The 22304-nt window shown below is 39.5% G+C and overlaps 1 long non-coding RNA gene across 2 annotated transcripts in view; it reads left to right on the top strand.

Annotated features, from left to right (window-relative positions):
• The window catches only part of LOC121946053 (uncharacterized), a 205719-nt gene that overhangs the window by 125820 nt on the left and 57595 nt on the right, over positions 1-22304 (top strand). For both annotated transcript variants that reach the window (XR_015777882.1, XR_006105988.2), the window contains exon 3: positions 22019-22155. This is a non-coding gene — a long non-coding RNA (uncharacterized LOC121946053). The remainder of the gene's footprint in view (positions 1-22018; positions 22156-22304) is intronic.

Genomic DNA, 22304 nt, shown 5'->3' with positions numbered 1-22304 from the left:
TAGTATATTACAAGATTTCCTAATTTGGTGTAAAACAAATGAAATATGTTGTTAGTGTTGATACATTCAGTGTCAATGTTTGAAAATGTGAAAATGTCATTTGGTCGGCATTACGTTCCCCTGGAAAACATATATATTTCTTCAAATTAGTTGCACACAAACATCATTCCTGGGAGACTGGGCTGGGAGGCGGATTCAAGTCCTGTATGGGCTACCACAGGTAGCTAAAGAGGTGCCAGTTCACCAACTGGGCGCTGCCGGAGAGTCCTTGCATAAGGCATGGAAATCCTATCTGCTTGCAGCACAGACTTTGCGGCAAACCCATCACTCTGGCATCACTCTACTAATGTATGTCTATAGGTTGTGTTTGTGTCCGTTTCGGGACAATATCTGTTATGAGTTTCTTAAGGTGCTTCTTTCATTTAAAAAAAAAAAAAATGTTTAAACAGGCTAACTTTTTTAAAATGCTGTCTGGTCTGCAGTCTTCATCCTTTAGGATCATAGGTCTTGTGTGATAGAGAAATCAAGGGATGATTGATAATGTTTTATTTTGAAGCTACTTTAGTTGGTGCTGGTTTTCTCTGGTCTCAGATTCACTGTTTACAGGTGGTTCAAACAGTGCTTTGAAGCGATTGATCCATATATCTTATCTACATCATGAGCTAGCTGCTGTGAAGATGCTTAGCAGTGGGAGTTCCAGTGATTCCACCTGGAGCTGGGCTGTATGGATTCTGCACTCAGCTGTTTACAAATATTGAGTTGTTTGTTCTGGTTGTCTGATGGTACATTTGGAGCATTTGGGAGTCTGAGAGTATTGGAGGTGTACTAATTTATCTGCTGAAAGTTTTGGTATGTTTTTTTTCTTTTTGAACAAAAGTTTTTGCAAGTCTTACTCACAACAGACATTTTAAATTGTCAAACATTACAAAAGTCCATTAATAATTGCTGATAACTAATTATTACATTTAGGTGGTCACTTCTAGAGCCCTCATTGTGCTCATTTTTAATTTATTTATTTATTTATTTTTTTTTACACTTTTTCATTACTGTGCAACATCTACCACAATTTATATCCCCCTATAGGAAAGGATATGAACAGAAAGTGAATGAAGCACTCTTAAAGTCAAAGAGAAGAGGGGTCAAGTGAGGAAAAAAAGGACAAAAGAAAGATAAAAGAGACATCAGAACGTGGAGAGGTGAGGGAAAAAAATAGGAATCAAAAAGAGAAAAAAGACAGTTGTGAAAGTTAGTTTGATGCTCAAATACCATTATGTCACATGGGAAAGAAGTAGGACTGTAGATGTATGTGTCGTGGACAGGGAAAATATTGAGAAAATGAAGATGAGGAAGACATATTTTTATGTTATTCATTTAACCTTTATTTAACTAGAAGAGTCCTGTCGAGACAAAGGCCCAATCCCAGTACACCCCTTGTCCTTACCAATTGACCTGATTCTTGTAGAGGGTTAGAGTGAAGTGTTAAGGCTATATGACCCTCCAGTTGGAGGTTTTTCGAAGACACATCTCAAACTGAGTGTTATGAGAAAGAAAATCACAATTGTATTATCTTAGCCCAGCACTGTATCAGTGTAGGTCTGTTTCTTTATAAGAAGTAGAACTAAAGACATCACTGAGATGCCAATGTCTTAGTAGCTAACTAGCTGGGTAGGTAATATAACATGTTAATGCTAATTTGTGCATGACAGTTTTACATTTTAACATATTCCCATGTCGCAACCCCCTCTTTGTTACTGCTCCCCTAATATGAGTGCAGACTGGCAGGATAGTAGGGGTTGCTAAAATTAGCCTACAGGGCTCTGCTAGTGGCTTGGTAATGAAGCAGTTATTTTAAATTGATGACTTATTTGATTGATTGATGGCTTGAAACCACCAAATCATTGCAACAGAAGATGGCATATTTGCAGTTTGGGGCAACACTTATTGCGTAGATTTACATAAACACAAGCTCTGACGACTGCAGATGAAGTATCAGGGTCTTGAAGGGTTGTCTGATTTAATAGGGGAAACTTTTAACCACTACCCCTCATATCTATGTTCTAAGGAGCAAGGTGGAAATTAAAAAAATGAGGAGTAGGGACAAAAACAGCAAATCCTATTGGGTATCTCCTTTTCAGGGCAGATGTAGCCAAGACAGGCAGCAGCATTAATAGAAACACAGTTAGGCACTTAAAAACATAAAAAAAACACACAGCAAAAATAACTAACAATTTAAAAGAAAAGTTTAAAGGGGATAGTTTGGAAGAAGAGTGTTAGCTGTTGTGCAAATAAAACCGATCGGCATTAATGATACTTGTTTCCTATGTCGGTGTACACAATATTTGAGTCTTTAAAGTTTTGAGGGTTTATGACTCTTTGGCCTTTTGGGGGTCAAAAGGATGTCTGCCATGGGATTGGATGCATTTGTGTGTCAGAGTGTTAGTGTGTGTGTGTGTATTTTAATGTTTCTTGTGAACTGCACATCTGACATGCACTGAACCCTTAACCCCTACCAGTGCAAATCCTTGGCTCAGGACCTGCATTGCTTGGCAGGCTACTCAGGAAACAGCCATGGTGTGTGTGTGTGTGTGTGCGTGCGTGCGTGCGTGCGTGCGTGCGTGCATGCGTGCGTGCATGCGTGCGTGTGTGATTGCTAGGTGTGTGTAGTTTATGTTGGGTTGGTTTGAGTTAGGTTTTCGCCTTTTAAAAATAATATAAAACTCTTTCAGAGCAAGCAGCTAAAAGCAAGGCCACATTCAAAATATTAAAAGATACATCAACTTTTAAAATTTCTTTTCACACAGCATGGGGGAGAGACTCTAATGAAAAATTCTGCTTTTGTGCATCTAAACTGATACATCTCTGCACTTTTCAAAGCTAGTTTAAAATATCTGACAATTCTGATAAACTGACCATTTGCACTTTATATATATATGTATATATATGTATGCATATTTTTTTGTAACTGCACCGCACTACATCTGCATCACCTCTGTTCCCCTTACCCTCGCCCACACACTCATTAAAACATGTGTGTATTTGTCAAGTGGAAATTCATTTGAGTGGGTTCACTTTGGGGTCCAGCACCACAGCTTGAAAAATCAGTCTTCCGTTTATCTTTCAAGACTGTACGTAGTTCCAAAGAAATGCCTCACTGATAACTGTTTATGCACGTAGACTGTTTATGTAATAGATTACTTTCGAAAGTAATCTCCCCAGCCTTGTTCACACTATAAATGCTTTTATGAGCCTCGGGCCTTGTACAGTAAGTCTTTCATGTATAGGGTTGTCTGCTGTGTGTCAGTGCTGCCAATAAGGCATGCTGTTTAAGAGTTGGCAGCTAGTCTGCAGCCTCCACAGTCAATGGTTTGCAGATGACTTTGACGCACAGTGGCTTTCAGACCTTTCTTAATGATTTTTGTCATGGCCAAAAGGGATTTTTTTGGGTTAGTTTTAGTGACCTCCGCACTGGGTGTGTGTCAGCCACCCTGCCCCGTGTCTATGGCATCGGAGCTTCAAACTTTGACAGTATTGCACATAACACAGACCAACATTGACTGGAAATGTCTCCTAAGTAATTAAAGAAAGCATTTTATCCTCCCAAGCCACCTTTGAAAACAAAGACTTTGACTAGGAGCAGACAGAAACTTTTTAAAGGCAATGGCTAGACAATTTATTTTTGTCGAGTTATCAAAAAGCTTTGCAGATAAAGAAATAATTCATATGAATTTCTTTTACTTTAAAAAAAAAACGTAGCCATGAATGACCACGTCAGGTCTGTTTTTAGTTGAGTTTTCTGTAAAATCAAAGTATTTGCATACAGTGCAACTTATCATTAGAGAGGAAGATGAGCAGTGGTGGAACCTGTCACAGCAGACATTCCTTCCTACCTGACAGAGTCTAGTAATGCACGCACGCACGCACACACACACACACACACACACACACACACACACACACACACACGTGTTTTACAAGATAAGCCTGCTGTGCTTGTTCTCTGTAAAATCAACTACTAATATATATGTGGAAGGGAAGTTATAATAAAGATAATAGACATTATAGTGTGTGCGTGTGCGTGTGAGTGTGTGCATGTGTGTGTGTGAGGGAGTGAGAGAGAGAGGAAGGGAGGGAGGGAGAGGGTAGAGCAAGTAGGGGAGGGCTGTGTTTTAATTATTTACAGCTGAGCAACTGAAACTCCCTTCTCTCTCGCTCAGTCTACCCTATAATCCAGAGTTAGGTTATAAACACAGTTAAAGTTTCCAGCTCTCTCACTCATCCTGGGTGGCCAAGCTGTGTGTGTTTGAGCGTGTCTGTCTGCATGTGTGTGTCTTTGCCCCATGTCGGTTTTTGTTTGCATCTCTGTGGATGAATGTCGGTGTAGATTTGTGGCTACACTTCGACCTTTCATGACCCAGATTGTGTTTATTTCACCGTACAGGGCGATTTGATCATGTTTGTCTAAACAGAAACAAAATCACATCGCAGAACGATACTTTCTGTAAAGTGAACAGTGACTACTCTCACTGGCTCGTCCCTCGGCAGTGCCAAGTAGTTGAGGTGTCTTTGGCAGGAAAATACACTGCTGACACCGCATGTGCACTGAAACAGCCTTGAAAGACAACAGTCACAGCACTGGAAATTGCAGGGAGAATAACACCTATAAACCAAATGGTATCAAATACAGGGATGGGGTGCAAAAGAAGACACGTTAGAGGGTGAATTATCGCTGTTATCTTTACGTTATCACAGTTTCCACACCTCTTTGAAACCTGTAAGAACAAAAGGATGAACTCGTAAATTCAGACTTGAATTCACATGAAGATCATCAGTCTTGAAGGCTCTTTTTAAAGAAATGTCATGTTTAAATATGTTGTAAAAAATATAATATAATGCTTTATTGATCTGTACACTCTTTTATTGAGGTCAGAGGTCAAGTGAAGTTACAGAACGGCACCACATGCAGAGGGTGTCACAATATAACCCTTCACTGCCTTCACTTTGCTGTTCAACAACATAATCTTGCACCGCTAATAAATAGTCAGACGTGAGCTTTGATTTTACTCTTGTGCTCTGACCATGAGTATGCTGTTGTTAATTCAAGCCTATGATTAAATCCGCCTGCCTTTAATAAGATGCTGTATCTAATTTCTAATAATGTAATAATATCTTTTAGCCAACATCCTCAGAGCTTCAAGATAGGGGAGACCAGGACTGGTTGTAACAGTTTCAAGCTATGAATCACCTAATTCTCTCTGCACATGCTTAGTTTAGTCCCTATTCATTTATGAGATGAATTAGCAGACTATGGCAGACACAGCCAGGTTTATAAGAAAAAAACACCTCATTTTAAGGTGGAAAAGTCATTTCTTACTTCATTTATTTTGTTATGGCATTGCCTACTTTGTAGTTAAAGTCACTGAAGTCTAATCCCATTTGTAATGTTTCTTTGTAGATGTCTTCTATGCAAGTTGTTAGTGCTAATGTTTTAGCTGTTAGCTTTAAGGTAGTTTGTGGTTAAAAGGGTCTGGTTCGGTAACAGCCTGTGAAAAAAATGTAAAAACCTATCCCAAGAAAAAAATCAAATACATGAGTTTTCAAGTTTTTGTCCTAATGGTTTTTTTATTGTCATATTTCACCCCAGGCTGTATTAAAACTAACTCAGACTATGGGGTCTAGTTGTAACATTTCCCTCTTTGTGTTTGAGACTTTTGTTTGTGTAACAGAGATAACAGCTACCCCAGCCTGTTTTTTAAAATTCTGAATTTGCCAAATACCGCGCTTTGTCATGGATTTCAGCCTAAGATACCAACGCCAAAACCCAACCTTCATGGCAGTATGATATGCCATTTGGCTGCGTCAGTTTGTAACCCAGCTGGACATAACCTTTCATGGTGTTGTGTTTTGCTGCCGGTCAGCTGGACAGCACCTGGTGCCGCAGTATTATTCACAGACGCTCAGTGTTAGTTGATACCACGGCTAGACGGTATCTGTCACGGCTGCATGATACACTGTTTAATGGAGTCAGGTTGAAATGCTGCCCGTAACGACATATTATAAGGAGCCGGAAGGTCCCTATAAGGCGGGTTGGAGGGGTAGTGGATAGTGCTTACTTCCCATGTGAATGTAGAGCCAAACCATGATGTTGCTTTCCAGACCTAACCACGTGCTTGCATTGCCTAATCCTAACCATGTGCTTTTGTTGACATTCCGGTGTTGGTTGCGGCATCCTGTACTGTCAACAACAGATGCAAGAGGATACCTAAAGCATAATATGTAGATGGGAAAGTCCACTGACATGTGACGACTTGAAAGGAGAATGTGTTGTCCACACCATATAATGGCGAACACCTGTAAATAGTTTGTATCACATTCTGAATGCACTGGTTCAAAAGAGCCCTACAATATAGAAGGAATTGTCAAAAATGTAACAACCATCCCCAGTTCCCCCTACTGTAACTCTGCAATATTGTATACATTTGTTTGTTGGACTGACAATGCTATACAATCGGATGGCTGTTTCTTTGCTCCTCAGTGTCAGCTGTGCTCCTGTATACAAAGATATTCAGTTGTTGAAGCGAGAACCTTTGATATTTGTGCAAAGCAGAGCTCAGTAAAAACAGCAGGGCTGAAGAGTTTTATGGTGTCTCTGGATTACCAGGTCTGCTCAGTTTTGGAAAAAAAAAATAAAAGAACACAGTCATAGATTCACACTCATTGCCTTTTGGCGATATTCTGGGTTGAAATTGGTCACAGGTGGCAACTCTTGGAAAACTGAGGTCCGGCTAATAAGTTAAGAAAAAGGAAAAAGAGGTATCTGTGTTGCAAATCCTGAGAGTTGAAGTGTCTATGGGTGGTTTTGTTGTGTGTGCTTATTATTTACGCTATAATCTTAACATGACTAAATGTAATTAAAGCTACGATGGTCTTCTTAACTAGACAGAGTGAAAGAGCGAGGCAGCAGGATGGTATTAGAGTTTGCTGACACCACTCTGTAGCTGTTGAGTGTATAGAGAGTCTCTATATGATCTGTGGGTGGCCTTAAACACTTTTTAGAGAGACCGGAGGGTAGTTTGAGCTTGTGCTGTGGAAAGTGAATCCAGCCAATCCTCTCAAGTCTTACATCAACATTAGAATGCTATTGATGTGCTCTATTTTAAGGTGAGAGCTTTGAGTCTCTCTCTCCCTCTCCCTCTCCCTCTCCCTCTCCCTCTCCCTGTGTCCGTGTATGCATGGAGCATTCCTCTCACTGCACAACTATGTGGAAAAAAATAAGCTTGCCTGGCTAACTTTCCCTAAAGTTAATGATTAAGAAGAGGTGTTGGCAGACTAAATTATCACCTTCTGAAAGGACCCATTGAGATCCCATATGTGAACCACATATCTGCAGCAAAGCTCGACTCAGCAGAGAAAGATTGAGCCTAGCTCCACCCAGATCCAAAAAAGGAGTCTGTTCAAAACTGTAATGAACCTTGGCTGTTTAGCTCTATGTCAATCCAAACCTGAAAAAAAATAACCAAACTCAAAAGTGCTTAGAATATTTGAATAAAATGTGGGTCACGGCCCATTTTAAGCCCTGGAACACATTGAAGGAAACACTGCCTGCAGAGGTGTTTTAAGCTGTTTTGCCAAGAGTAACAGATTATATTAGATCAAATATGCCTAAAAGCTGAAGTAATGCAGAGACATCCTTTTTAAAGTGATGAATAGCTGAAAGACTCTCTTTTAAGGTGTTACTTCCTTATGCACTTTTTCTGCCATGGTAGATTCAGGTGTGCGCAGGTTAACCATGGGAGCTTTAAATCACTTAACTGATGTATTAGATGGTTCGACTTCTGAGGATTCTCTGCACATGCACCTCTTTTGCCAATCCTCCCGTATGAAAATCATGAGATGAAAAATCCCCCCTAGATGAAAGAGCAGAGAGTGAGCCAGTGTAATATGACAGCTAAATTGACGACATCGGACAGACTAAGCTGACTGTTCTGAAGGTCTAATGAAAGGCTTCTTTGAGAGGCCATGTCAGCAGGTGAATGGAGGTGAAATATGCTGGCTCCCTCCTCCTCCTCTCCCCTTCTCCCCACCTGTCTTCTACTCTCCTATCTCTCTCTCACTCTTTCTCGGGGCTGAAAAGAAAGCCTGTTTTTGCTTTGATAGCCAGAGTTATGATCAGCTCCTATGGTGGTCTGTGGCCACAAATACTCATCAAAGCTCTTAGTAACTTGACCATGCGTAGTGTTACTTTCAAGGAATTTCAATAAATAGCTGAGGTAACATGCAATATGAATGCATCCACTAGGAATTAATTTATATATGTGTCTCTGTCTATCTGTCTGTATTAAGGATGTAATGATTCACAAAATTCACTGTTTGACTCGATACGACACAGAGATGAAAAATCTGACAGAGGTGTCACGGTACGTGAAAATGAGAAATGCCAGAGAAATGTATTTTAATTTAAATTTTTTGATTTATTAAAAGGAACATCATAAAGTGTTGTAAAACAAAAACAGTTCCTTTTAAAATGTAGCATAGTGGATATATGCAAATACAAACAAAAGAAACAAATCTGAGAAATGTCATCGTTTTTTTAGTGTATTAAAACTGAAACTTTTTTTAACTTTTTGGATTTTTTTTGTTTTGTTTGTACAAAGCAGGCTAAAATACATTCGTGAAGGAATATTGCAATAGGGCTCAGTTATATAATATCTGCAGCTATAAATGTAAGGTTACCAATTGCCATGGTGAATAGTTGTTGCCTCTTGTTTTCTCCTAGTTTCACCTATTGACACAGTTGGGTGTCGTCTGCATAAATGAGTTCACATGTTTGAGGTATTCCCATTGATGTAACCTTCTGTCGTGTAGCGAATGTGACATACTGTTGATTCTTAATCTGCCACTCTCTTGCTATTGACCTTAATAATACAAAGTGAATTTAAGACTCCAGATGCCAGACCTGCAGGTTATGGTCTGGTAATGGTAATGGTGTTACTAACCACCTTGCAATGAGCTAGTGTAGCATGTTGCCCAGTGTGTGTCACTGAGTAGTATGTTTTGTTTTGGGGGAAGGAGGGACAGATGGCATGTTATCATTTGCGATATGCGGGCTGCCTTGTTGAGCTCAGTGGCACTGAGAAATATTTAATTTATATTTAATAATTTAAGCTGTATTTTTAGTTTAATTTTCCAAATGTTTGGTTTGTAATGCATACAGTTCAATATCAATAATTGTATACACCCACTTCTTTCTTTCTTTCTTTCTTTCTTTCTTTCTTTCTTTCTAAATTGCTATCTATCTATCTGTCTATCTGTGTAGTCTCTCTGTCTGTCCTTTGTGTGTGTGTTAGTATGTGTCTGTGCTAACAGAGGGAGTTGTTTCACTACAGCTACCAGCTACCTTTGATGGTCCTTCGTGATTTATAGCAACATTAAAAGGCTGTTGCCAGCGTTTGCATTTTTATTTTATGTTTCCTCTTCCTTGCATGAAGAGATGCTGTGACTTATTAGTGCGACAGATTCTGCAGAGGACAGTGTTACAGTGTGTGTGCGGAGGGGCGGGTGGGTGTGTAAGGGGCGGATCAGTGAGACTGCAGTCTGTGCTGCATGCATTTCAATGATTAGATATCAAATCTCACATCATACTTTTCCTGGAAAGTTCTTTGCTTTAACAGACATTAAAATAGTTCTTCGAATTTTGAAAAAAAATGTATGTATGGGAGAGCAAAAGTGATGCAGTTTTGAAAATTATATTATACAAGATTATACCCTTGAACAGACTGCAAAGAGTGAATTCAATTAACCCACCTGGATATACATTCATAATGTTGTGTTTAATCCGAATGCACATCCAAACACACATCTGCAATGCATCACTGGATTGATTGACTTTGACAATTATGTCAAACATGTAATAAATCAAATTACATTCTTGTCCATGGACACATGCCACATGCTTTTACATTTTCTTTTTTTTTTCCCGGTGTGTCTGAAGGAACACTACCATTCACTGTTCAAACTGCATCTTAAGACAAAAATGGAATCTGACACCCCCTTGCATCGGGACCCTGGGCTAGTGAGTAACAATATGTTGTTCTAATATGCTAATTTTTCATTAAGCATTCAGTGAAAATGAGCGTGTGAGATGATCACACCATTAAAAGTTAGCATTAGCAATGTAGTATGTTAATCAGGCCAGATGGGACCGTTCTGTTTGTGTAAATTAACTCCCTCTTCGTCTTTGCTAGTAGACCTGGAGAAATAATCCTTGACAGGCCTTTGAGGATATTTTCATTCGAAATACGCTGTATATTTGTGTGAATATATATCAGCTGAAACATTTATAAACCCACCCTTAGATACCCTCATACTATGATAAATGATGTGATGTGCAATGCATAATGATGATTGATTGATTGATTGAATCTTGCACTTATTACTTTTAATCCACTACCCTGAACCTGCCTCAACCTCCGGTTACTTGCTAGCGCCTGACTATAAGAACGTTGTATTTACTGCTCATCCCCATTGTGACCATTAATATAATGAAATCTTATAACCCAAAGGTATTTGCTTTCTATCTCCTACCATCTCCTGTAAACATGACTGCACTGTTATTCAAACAAGCTGAGTGTTTAGGAAAACCAATATCTCAGTAATTTTTAAGCCCCACTCATTATGAAAGGTCTCCTAGAAATTACATTCATACTAATTTGTTTTGCCAACCATATTGTGGTGATAAGACAGAAAGTGTTTGTTCGTTTGAATGAGGCACAACATTTATGTTCGGAAGTCTTGGAGGTGGTGAGGATGGAACATCCAAAACACTGGACTTTGACACCAGAGATGGGTTTGCTCCCTGAGTTCAGCATGTGGTCATAGGTTTAGGCAACAAATGGATATTGGTTATATACGTCAAAAAATATGGTTTTGAAACTTAATAAATTAAACTTAGTGTCTCTTGCTCAAAGTAACTGTAGACTCCCTCTCCATGAAATAAAAAGCGTTATCTTCCCTTAACCAACCTTAATCCATATCTGTGAGCACCCAAACATAACCATAAAAAAAAAAGATTATGCTTTGTCATTACAAGTGGATATCCCATGCAAGATTGTGCAGTATGGTGGAAAGCATTTTATTAATGTGTTTAATATCATATTGCATTTACATTAATTAATATTTTCCCATTGTGTTGATGAAAATGCATCCAGTTGAGTTATATGTTCTCTGGAAAATGTGATAGGTGTATTTTGATATAAAACTTAACACAACTTCATTTGTAAGGCACCAATTTGAAGCATATCATACAAACTGTTGTATGAGAATACATTGCACACACATGCACATATAGCAGCTTCTTACTGAATGTGTGTTTTGGTGCTTCAATAAGTTACAGGTCGTCCTTTTTTGCCATCATTTTTTCGCCAACAGTCCAGTGTGTTTTATTCTCACACCGCATGCTTTAAAGGTCATGACTGTGGTGCAGTCTATATATACAGTCTGACTGTAATTAAAGATTGAGGATTTCATTAAAAGTTACTGAAAGCAATTTGCTCAGTACTGTACAATGTTTAGGTCTTTGGCCCTTTTGATGAGATTTAACATATTATGGCAATTATTTGAATTTATATCCTCATTTTCACTTAAGGTGTATTTCACTGGAACCGTCTTTGTGCTGTTATTGTGATTTACACTTATTACACGTCATAATTTATCCAATGTAAATCTTCCACAGTACCCGAATCTTTTTCAACATCCTCCGTGCTTTATTTAAACTTTTGAACACTCTGCCAGCTACTGTGCTACACATTTAAATATCTGATTTATAAAACACCGCGGCGATTCTAGTGGAAAAGGGACCACATAACACTGATTTTCTTTTAGCAGTGGTGATCTTTTCTAATTATGTTAGCCTACCACTCATGGATAAATGCAGGAAAAACAGCTGTGTGCACTATAAACTATAACTGTTGGCTACCAGTAAACCCTCTCTGTTAAAATCTATTATTTTTATCCCCTGAATACTGTCATTATCCGAACAACACTGAACAAACTGTCTCTTATACAACCCAGTATTCCTCTTTAGCCAAAATCAGTATTAGTTTTCCACCACTGTCCCTGGGCATGTTCTGGCTCCATAATCCAGGGCATATTCTAAGATCCTTAACCCAGCAGCAAGCTTTGTTTTTGGGCTTCAGTCCAGCTCTGCTCTTGGGAGGTCCAACAGCTCCTCCAAACCCCCTCCAGTCATTTTTTTGGCGTGAAGGATTTTTATTTTCAATCACGCTGTCCCAATCCCCGGGACAATTAGAGGTCGTCGCAGAGCAGTTTATAGAAAGTGCAGAGCAACAGAATGTTGTTTTGGAAAGTTGTAATGGTCCCTTGTGTGAGCGAATAGGCTTGGAACAGCAACATTAAAAAAGAAGACTTGTACAATACAGAAACAGAAATAAGTTGCTTATCTTTTAATAATTTTTACTTACTGGAAAATCTTGTTTACAGAAATCCCCCAGGAATCGAGGTTGTCCAAGAAAATTAAATGTTCTCCTTTGACATTCATTAAAATTCCTCACCAGGTCTTATTCAAACTCTGAAATTTGAATAAAATATATTTTCCTCTTTCTTTCTGTGCTCATTATCTCGATTCAATCCACAAGTAAAATCAGAGATCTGAGGCTTTGACACACATAGGTTGTACAGTATCCAACAGTGCTAATAAATTGTTACCATCTGTCACATTATTTCTTGCAATGTACAATGTTTGTTGAGAAAACAGCTACTTCTCTGTCCTTGAGTCATAATTCATCCTTCAACACCACTTAGATTTCCATTTGAGACTGCGCAGTATGTGCTGCACTCAAGGCAAGTGGTGCAACAGATTCCTCACATTCTTCACGTCTGAGAAAATGTGGCCTACATTTTTGCATTGAACATTTGTTTGGGTGCAGCAAATTAAGAGACAGTCCATTAATCTGACATTATCCAATTAACATCAGCCAGTGTTACTAAGCAGCCATTTATCAAGCGCTCAACTTTGAAGTTGAAAGGAGCAGTGTGCAAAATTTTGAGGGATTTAGTGACGACTAGCTGTGTGGGGATTGCAGGTTGACACTGGAAATTCTCCTGGTTAGAATTCCTTCATTGTTCATCGCTAGAGGGTTGAAGCTGAATTATTCACAGAGGTCTCTTCAGGTGATGAAAACAGTAAAAATACTGAATAAAGCAGTTTTTATGTTATAATGTAGTGTTTCTCCTACCTTTTTCGGCATGGTGCAGACTACCCACTTGTTCAGCACCTGCAATTGTGTGTGCACGCATTGTCTCCAATGACTTAACATGCCTTAACACTTAACATAACCTATTTCTGACCCCTTTTCTTATCTCTCTCGCTCTTCTCTCTTCTTAGGTCTCTTCCTCTCCAAAACAAACAGCAAACAGCTGATTAAAAACAGCAAAAGCCATGGATAAAGTAGTTTGGTGTTACAAATCTGTGTTTCCTCAATGTTGTTTGGCATGTCAGAGATGGACCATGAGCCCAGCACCTGCACTTGTATGCTCACCTTTTCTCTTTAATAACTTAAAATCCAGATGTTCAGGAGGTTTTCACTGGGGGTCAAATTATCCGCAGAGGTTTCTGTCTTTCCAGAACAAACGGACCTGCTTGAAATGCTGCGTGTCGTTGAGGGGGTTCTAAATATGGCAGCAATACAAAAACATGAAAATGCGAATGGCCATTTAAGTGCCAGTGTTTGTTTAGAATGTTCTCGGGCTCTGTAGAAGCACGGTGGTGCAGCATCACAATCTCTGTACACAAGGAGCCAGTCCCTTTGTAAATATAAACAGCTCACTCTAGGGTAACAAAAACACAACACATTTAAAAAAAAATTCAGGTTGTTACACACTAAAGATAACATATTTATCATACTATATTCCATTTTGCCAATATATCCCCCTAAATCCTTCACACTGGACTTTTAAAATAACCTTGGTGCACTCAGCCACCTTTTGTTTGTACATGTGATTCCTGCAACCAAACTCTCTCTCTCTCTCCCTCCCTCCCTCCCTCTCCTCTCTCTCTCTCTCTCTCTCCCTCCTCCCTCTCCTCTCTCTCTCTCTCTCTCTCTCTCTCTCTCTCTCCCTCCCTCCCTCTCTCTCTCTCTCTCTCTCTCTCTCTCTCCCTCTCTCTCTCTCCCTCTTCCCCATTATCTTGTCAGCATGAGGTCATTGTCTGGTTCAAGCCCAGTGATGTCATTTCCTTCATAAACAAGTCCAGCTTCCTCTCGAGGGTCCATATCAGCTGAGCTTATCCTGTGAGTGTCCCAGCGGGACACATTTTACAGTTGCCTTCCCTGCCCCACATACAACTAAACTCTATGAGTTTTTATTCATTTTGAACAGTAGCATGAAACTGCATTTACTCGGCTTCATACTGTGTTCAGTTCTACAGTGTTTGACAAAATAAGAATAGGCTGCAGAACCACATAAGCCCAGTTCCATGAGTCAGATGTTATCCTGGTATGTATCTGCAGAGTCTACTTAAACTGCCCTGACTCACAGCACAGATTAACTGAGTGAAAGCGTCTGACTTTTTACTGGGTTGTTGCTGTAGTGTTTGGTTTGTACAGCAGTGTGGATCAAGTGAGCGACCGCAACTTGCGCTGATGTCAAACAACTCTCAGGCACCACAGCATGTGAAATTCTACAGCTTCACTCTAACCATTTTAAAAGGGCCCTGCACTTCTGCAGATTTATTCAAGTGTAGCTTTAAATCAGCAAGGTAAGGGGAATGGTTATGAAAAGTCTTTTTGGCGGTGGGCGGGAGGTGGGGTTATGGAGAGAGGCACAGCTGTAGCCTGCCTGCAACAACATGGGCTGGGTTACTTTATTCAGCCAAGGTAATCACGATCTAGATGAGCTTTAAAGCTGATGGTTGCTGGTGGGGGAAAAAGGGACGTGTTTTCTTTGCCAAACCCCCTCCTCTCTGTGTTACTCAGGGAAGGTTGATATGGGTTAGGAGTTTAAAACTGCTACACACCCATGTGTTTTAACAGTTCTCCACCATATGTGTTATCAGCTGAGCCACGAATGTGGGAAAGCCCCGCAGGCAGAATGACATCATGCCCTGTGTAAAACTAGATATAGTTTAACACACAAGGGTGTAACTGGGAAAATGTAGGAAACAGGAGAGATTGTTGAAAACAACCGAAAAGCAATGGAAACAAACAAAGATAAAAGTGCCCACAAACTGTGAAAGTATGACTCTCAGTTTTGGCTTTTCTGTGCACCATTTGGAAAGGTGCAAAAGCAGGGGTGATGACTCCAATATCTGAATCAGACTGGGTGTTAGATTTGAATTCCAGTAAGAGCTTTGAACCTCTGAGCCATACAACGGTAACATATTTTACAGTATGAAAGCAATGCTGACATTCTGGCCTCTATTGATGTCTTTTACTACGACGTGGCTAAAGAAATTGATTTTTAGCTACAAATTGATTTCTTTGCGTGTGCTAGCCCTTTAAAAGCTCTGGCACAGTCAGCTGTTTAGTGCTGAAATGTTTTAACAGTTAGAGCCTTTACGCATGTGTTATCAGTTTAGCCATAATGAGCAAGAAGCCCAGTGGCAGAGTGACATAATTTATAGTTTAGAGCTAACACACAGGGGTGGAACTGGAAAATAGCAGGGAATCTTTGGAAATAAGTTAAAATTAAAAATAAAGAAAAGATTGAAAACAATGGAAACAATGATGGCTACAGTTAGTCTGGAGCATGGCTTCATGATGATACACAGTTATTGACTCACATTCGAAACTTGAGCATGTTGAAGTAATTGCTTTTGATGGAAATACAAACAGTGAGCGCAGTGTCTCATCAGTGCTGAGTAGGGCAATAAAGGATGGATTGCCTCTTTAGCACTGGAGCCTGCAGTTTGAAGTCATCATAAACATGTGCTCTATTCAGAACAACTCCAGTAATAACGCATCAGCCTAATAATTTTAGTTCTTTCAACATGTCAACTCACTATTGTGCGTGAGAGAGATGGTACATGTTCTTGCTCAACTTTCAGAAGAGAGAATTCCTCTTTCAAAAGGAGCTATGTTTTAATAAACAGATAACACAACATAATATACAGTATATTAATACCACATCATAAATCATGACAGAAGACATACTAAACAGATAATAATGATAAATAGCCTGTCACAAGAGAAATGTTTCAGCTCAGGGGTCACCAACCTTCACTATTAAAAGAAACATTTTTGGCCAAAAAGAAAAATCTGCTTGGAGCCACAAAATATTTTGGAGGCTTAAAATAAACCAGAGCATATTCATTCTAAATTACCCAATCAACATTTTTTCAGTAATAGGTTTAAATGAGCATAATTAATACGTTTTACCCATTGACTGTATAAAATAATTGATGCAGTTACCGTGACATAACCTATTTTTTTGTGAACTCCATTTTAAAGCCTCAAGTTTGGCGTTTTCGGCAGTCCCCATCTTGTTCTTTTTGGAGTCAGAAGTTGCCATATTTAGATGAGAAGGTGGAGCTGTGGAGGAGCGAGGGGTGGATCTGACTGGGAGGCCGAGGACACTATATGCAGACAGCTCGTCACTCAAAGTAGCAACGTCGTTAATTATGTGAGACTTTAAGCTTTAACAAAACTTAAACAGGTGATATATCTAAAAAAAAGTCAATCCCCGTAGTTTTATGATGGGGAAAATTGGCTTTAGAGAACAAAACTTTTTTTCCCACCAGGTTGTAAACATGTTTATTTTTGCTGTTATTTTTGCCTCTAGAGCAAGCCTCAAGTGGCCATTAGAGGAATTGCAGTTTGTTGCACTTTCGCGTTGGTTTCATTTTTTAGCCCAGGATATTGCTATTTATGATTATCTGGTACTTTAACCTTAAAGCGTTGTTGATGAAAGCAAACAAATTCTCAGTTTTCTTGTGATACTTCTCCTTTTTTGGACTTTTTATCCATAGGATCCAATTTTAGCTATGGCAACTGAAGACTAGCTACTGGTATTGAGGTTTAACTGAATTCGGAGGAAAAGGCTGTAGACGTATGATGCACTTTGGAATTGGACAAAATGTTTCAAAAATATGTCTAGGCTACACAGTTTTACAAGCGGAATTGTAATTAATTATTTCCATTGATTTTTTTATAATTGTTTTCTAATCAAGCAATTATGTAAAAAAATGCCACAGATTCAATAACTCTCTAAAATTAATTGTATGTAATATTTTGTATCTGTTATCTTATGATGTAATATTGCAGAGAGCATTAATACATTTCTACATCCATTACAGTATGACTCATTTATGCATCCCCAGAGAAAACTGAGTTATATTGATTATATTGTAATAATATGTCAGTAGATCACGTGGGACCAAATTATCAGCGCAGTAAATTCTTTACCTGATCAGATTGCAATCATTTCACTCCAGTTTGAGTGTTTAAAAAAATATTAGAAATTTGATAAGGGGATATGACTTTCTGATGAACACTGTAAGACCGAAGCATCATGCTATAATTCAAAGTAAACTTAATTTCCCCTCCAGGGAATGATACATTAATGATATTAATATTAATAGATACATTACTGAGGACGTTAGGAGTAGCAGTGCCTCCTCCACTCAACAAGGTATTTTTGATTAAAAGTGGTAAACCAGCTGAAGTCACGTGAGCACTGATTTTTCCTCAACTACAAAAAAAAAGAAGTGATGAATTGCTCATGCTGTTTAACTAAAAGGGAAAAGGCTTTAGGGAAGGTTACATCATCATTGTCATCACCACCATGACCACTACAGTGACCAGCACCATCATCATCACCACCGCTCTAACCACTACCATCACCACCATCATCATCGTCTTCCAGATCCCAGCAAACCAGCATAATAACTCAGAGATTTAGAGCCCTGTTGGAAAGATGACATCACTCTTTTTTCCCCCTCCATAACTCTCCAGGGTACAACTTGACAGAGCTGAAGAGCAGAGAAGTAGTTTTGTAAATGATGTGATGTGTTGGCATCTTTGCAGGAATTGTCAGCTGCTTTGCCGTCTACAGCTCACAGAAAAGGCCCTGAAGGAAAGTTGACATCATTCTCATGCTGCAGAACAATAACTGGCATCCCTAATCCTCTGACATAAAATTGACATATGTCTGGAAGAGGAGAGATATATGACAACAATGGAAATCGTTGGCCTTTCTGCAGGAACCGTCAGCTGTTTGGCGTTCTGGAAATAAATGAAGGGGATTGAAGTGTTTTAGCAGAGCAGCAGACTTGCCAGAGACACAGTCCATGAACTGTGACTGTAAGAGTTCAAACCTTCTCGTGAAATGCTGTCACACATCTCGGCGCAGTGTTCTAAGTGTAGTGTTCTAAGGTCTAAAATCGGTTAATAACCCTCTGGAGTGTGACAGTCTGCCCTTGGGCTAAATGACATAATTCCCAGACACTGGAAGCACAGTGTAAAACTTGAAACTGATATTAAAAATGGGGCAACAAGAGGGTTGAAAGCATCTGTAAAATCATAACCACACTGGAGAGCTCAAGGTTGAAAAGCTAGAACCCATCATGTTTGGAACCAAATACTGAGTACTAGGCCCCCTCCACCCTCCAAATGGTTTTGATTCGAGGAAGTAAATTAGTGAAAGTTGGAAGCAAGGATTCATCTGCCACAAGTGCTTGAGGGAATCATTCAGCTGTGTTTAACTAAAACCAAAAGTGCTGCAGGCAAAATGAGTTGAATCCTACTGGCTGGGCTAATTCTCACTGACTTAGATGGTAGCGTGCAGAACTCTGGTGGATTAGCACCCTGAAAGTGACAGCATGGTGGGAAATGATGACCACAGTGCTAGAAAGGTGTGTGTTTGTTAGCTGTCAGTGGTTTCATAAGGAGAGAGAGAGAGAGAGAGAGAGAGAGAGAGTGTGTGTGTGTGTGTGTGTGTGTGTGTGTGTGTGTGTGTGTGTGTGTGTGTGTGTGTGTGTGTGTATTTGTGGTAGATTATGTACCACAGGAAAAAAAAGCCAAATGCCCAAAATGCCACAGACACAATCATGCATGCAGCAACACACACAACTATAGCAAAGTGGTGTGTTTTCACACAGAGATGACAGCTAGATGATGTCATCTTGCTAGATGTAGCTCTGGTAATATGCATCGGTTAATGTGTGTGTGTGTGTGTGTGTGTGTGTGTGTGTGTGTGTGTGTGTGTGTGTGTCCACATGCATATTGCTACCACAGTGACTATCTATTGTATGCCTGTCACTTTTATGGATTCTGTAGAAGTCATATTAATCAGAAAATATAATGCCTGCTTATGAGTCACATATAAAGTCTACAGTATATCAGTGTGTGATGTATTGTTTTTTGTTTTTTTTTTCATGTATGGGTGTTTTAGTCATTTTCACCCACTCGTAAACATTCAGTATTTGGATAATTCAGTCCTACTGCAGCTCCACTAATGACCACTAGATGCTGATTCCACAGAAACTCTCTATATGGAAGAGGCTGAGAGGGACCCCCACTTCTGTCTTAATACACAAGCCATGTTTTTGTTTTTTGAAAGGCATCAGGGCAAGGAGAGAGAGGTATGTCTGGAAACTTGATTCACAAGGAGGATCAGCTTTTCAGTCTTGACTTTGCCTTTTGCTGCTGGCTAGTCCTTCCAACCAGGCCCCCACCATATTCTAGTAAATTTTGATGATATTCAATGCTTCTAATGCTTTGGCGCTGGATCAAAATGCTGACTGCCTTCAGAGAATGAATCATACCTATTAGGTTTATGGGTTGGCTGGTTTGAGAAAGTATCCTCTTGATCTAGAAGTCCTCATCATTTGGGTCCAGGTTGTCCCGCAAATTCAGTCATTTGTGGTGGCCCACCACAATTAAAACATCTGCCTCCTTGTTTTGGTTTTCTATTTTTTGAGTTGGACCGTTTATTAGCAGTGCTTTGGGAAAACATATACTGTTCTTTTATTAATTGCACCCCATTCTCGGAGCACAGAGTGTACTTTAGGCACAGATGGAGCAGTAGAACGGCAGGCACAGTGAAAGTGAAACTTAGCCTTTCATTCAGTGAGTCTAAAAGTTTGCTTTCATTCTCAGATGTTCTTCTCATTCAGTGATCTGATCCACTAATCAGTTATCTACCCTGCGATTACAGACTCTACAAACTGCTGCTGAGGGTAATAAAAATAAAAAAGATGAAATAAAAATCTCTGCCTGCACTGCATCCATTGACCCACAGAAACCTTTGGTTTTAGAGGGAACACAGACTGAGGCATGTACTGCCTCTCTTTCAGACAGTGCAGGGTGGCCACATGTATCATCTAATTCATTGGAGGCAACATTGGATAAACATACTGTGTGGCTCTGTATGTATTGTTTGACGGGGTCATCTGGTGCATTCTCACATGATCAGGAAGAAGGCTGAGTAACCCCTTTCAATACTGGGACCACTGGATAATGCTAACCCCACACAAAGGCCTGCGGGCATTAAAAATCTGAATCACTGATTTAAAATGAATCACTGAGACCGAGTGGTGAGCTGTAGTAATGAGAGCAGCTTGGAATTCCCATACAAGTAGGACACAAACATGCTGTGAGGTTGACTCAGTCCTCTGAGGGGTGATGGCATCACCGTCTAAATAATAGAAATCTGAAGCCTCAAGTGTGCTGTATACCTTACACACTCTTTAGATGTGCTCTCAGGCACAATGCAGCTCGGTCTCTGACTTGTGTGAATCATGCTGCCGTCTATAGAGGAGACATTGTGTGATGTGTTTGAATCAGTGAGGAAAGGAGCCTGTCCCCTGAATCATTAGTTTTATATAAGCCACGTGACTCATTTGCCAAAGTCCATAAAGCAACTTCCTCACATCAGATATGAAAACATGATCTGGGAAACTACTGCACGCCTGGTGCTTTGAGTTCATGTGTGATAATGCTCTCTGTTGCTTTGCTAGCATTTTTGGTAGACCAGGTCTACCCATAAAGAAAGCTACGTAATGTACTTCTGTGGATGAAATCCGCAGCAGAACATATTTCAGCCAGCTTAAAGAAAGTCCCGCTTGAAAAATAAACAATTTCAGTTTTAAAGTATGCTATATTTGGAATATTTTTGATCAAGGCAGCAAGAAAGTCCTGTGTTCTAAAATTACTCTTTTTGTGAATGGGGCCCAGTAGCTTTGAGATAATAGATAGAGATAATAGGCTTATATAATAATAGGCTTCAATTCCTTGTCACACTGGCATTGAGTTTTTTAAGTGGGCCTTTTTAAAAACGAACCAACGGAGACCATGTTTTCTGAGCGGTTTGATTTTATGTACACAAAATTGTGATTAGTTACAATACTCAGAAAGTTCCCCTAGGTGCTCACACTGGCCTGTACAACACCTTTCAAACATCATCTTTGAAGCAGTGTCAGAAATTTCAAACATGGTTACATCACAAATTTGAGTTATAGCGCCACTCATGTATACTATATTTTTGGACTGTCTTCGACCACAGCCATGAAATGTATGAATTTTGAGTACTGACATATGGAGTTATCTTGAAGTTGATGGAGCAACATGTTTATCGTCCATATTTGTATTTTGGGTATTTACTTTGGGTTTAGTTGTTTCAGTTTTCAGGAGAAGATGGGAGAGTATTTGCATTAGATAGTGGATGTCAATTAAATTTCATCATGTGACCAGATGATAACTGCAGGACTTCTGTGTGATTGAAAAGTCACCATTTCATCAACATTTTCAGAATCCCTAAACACCAACACACACTGTTGGACTTTTCTTCCTTCCTGTGGAATGACAATGCTTCCTTGTTTATGCAGTTACCATAAAAACACAATCAGCCACAAGTCAACACTGACTGACTCCAAACAAGCTGGATTATTGCTCTAATTAAGCTTTAATAAGCCCTTATTAAACGGCCACAGGCCTCGTTAGGCGGTTCATTAAGTCATTTCATCCTTTTATTCCTTCATTAAGTCTCTTTTCTTCTCTCTTCTTCTCAGGGAGTGTGGGAGTGGTGAGGTCTGGGAGATCACGACCTTAATTCTCTCCAAGACAGACGGTTTAATTAACACTGGAGGAATCCTCGCTGGCTCCAGACCTCTACAATGGGAATGTGCAGGGGAATTGGATTGCCAAGGTAAGGCACTAATCTAATGTGTTTTTTACTGGCAATATACGCTAATAACCTTTTAAATTATAGCTACCGTGTTCCCTGCATTTATGATGTAATTAGATGGTAATATAGAGTGCTTAAAAAAATGAATATACATATAATTTAGCTGTGTT

The sequence above is a fragment of the Plectropomus leopardus genome, chromosome 11, assembly GCF_026936395.1.
Source record: "Plectropomus leopardus strain MGB_pleo_1.0 chromosome 11, ASM2693639v1, whole genome shotgun sequence".
Lineage (NCBI taxonomy): Eukaryota > Metazoa > Chordata > Actinopteri > Perciformes > Serranidae > Plectropomus > Plectropomus leopardus.
The sequence above is the reverse complement of the archived record's forward strand: the minus strand, read 5'-3'. Positions and strand labels throughout refer to the sequence as shown.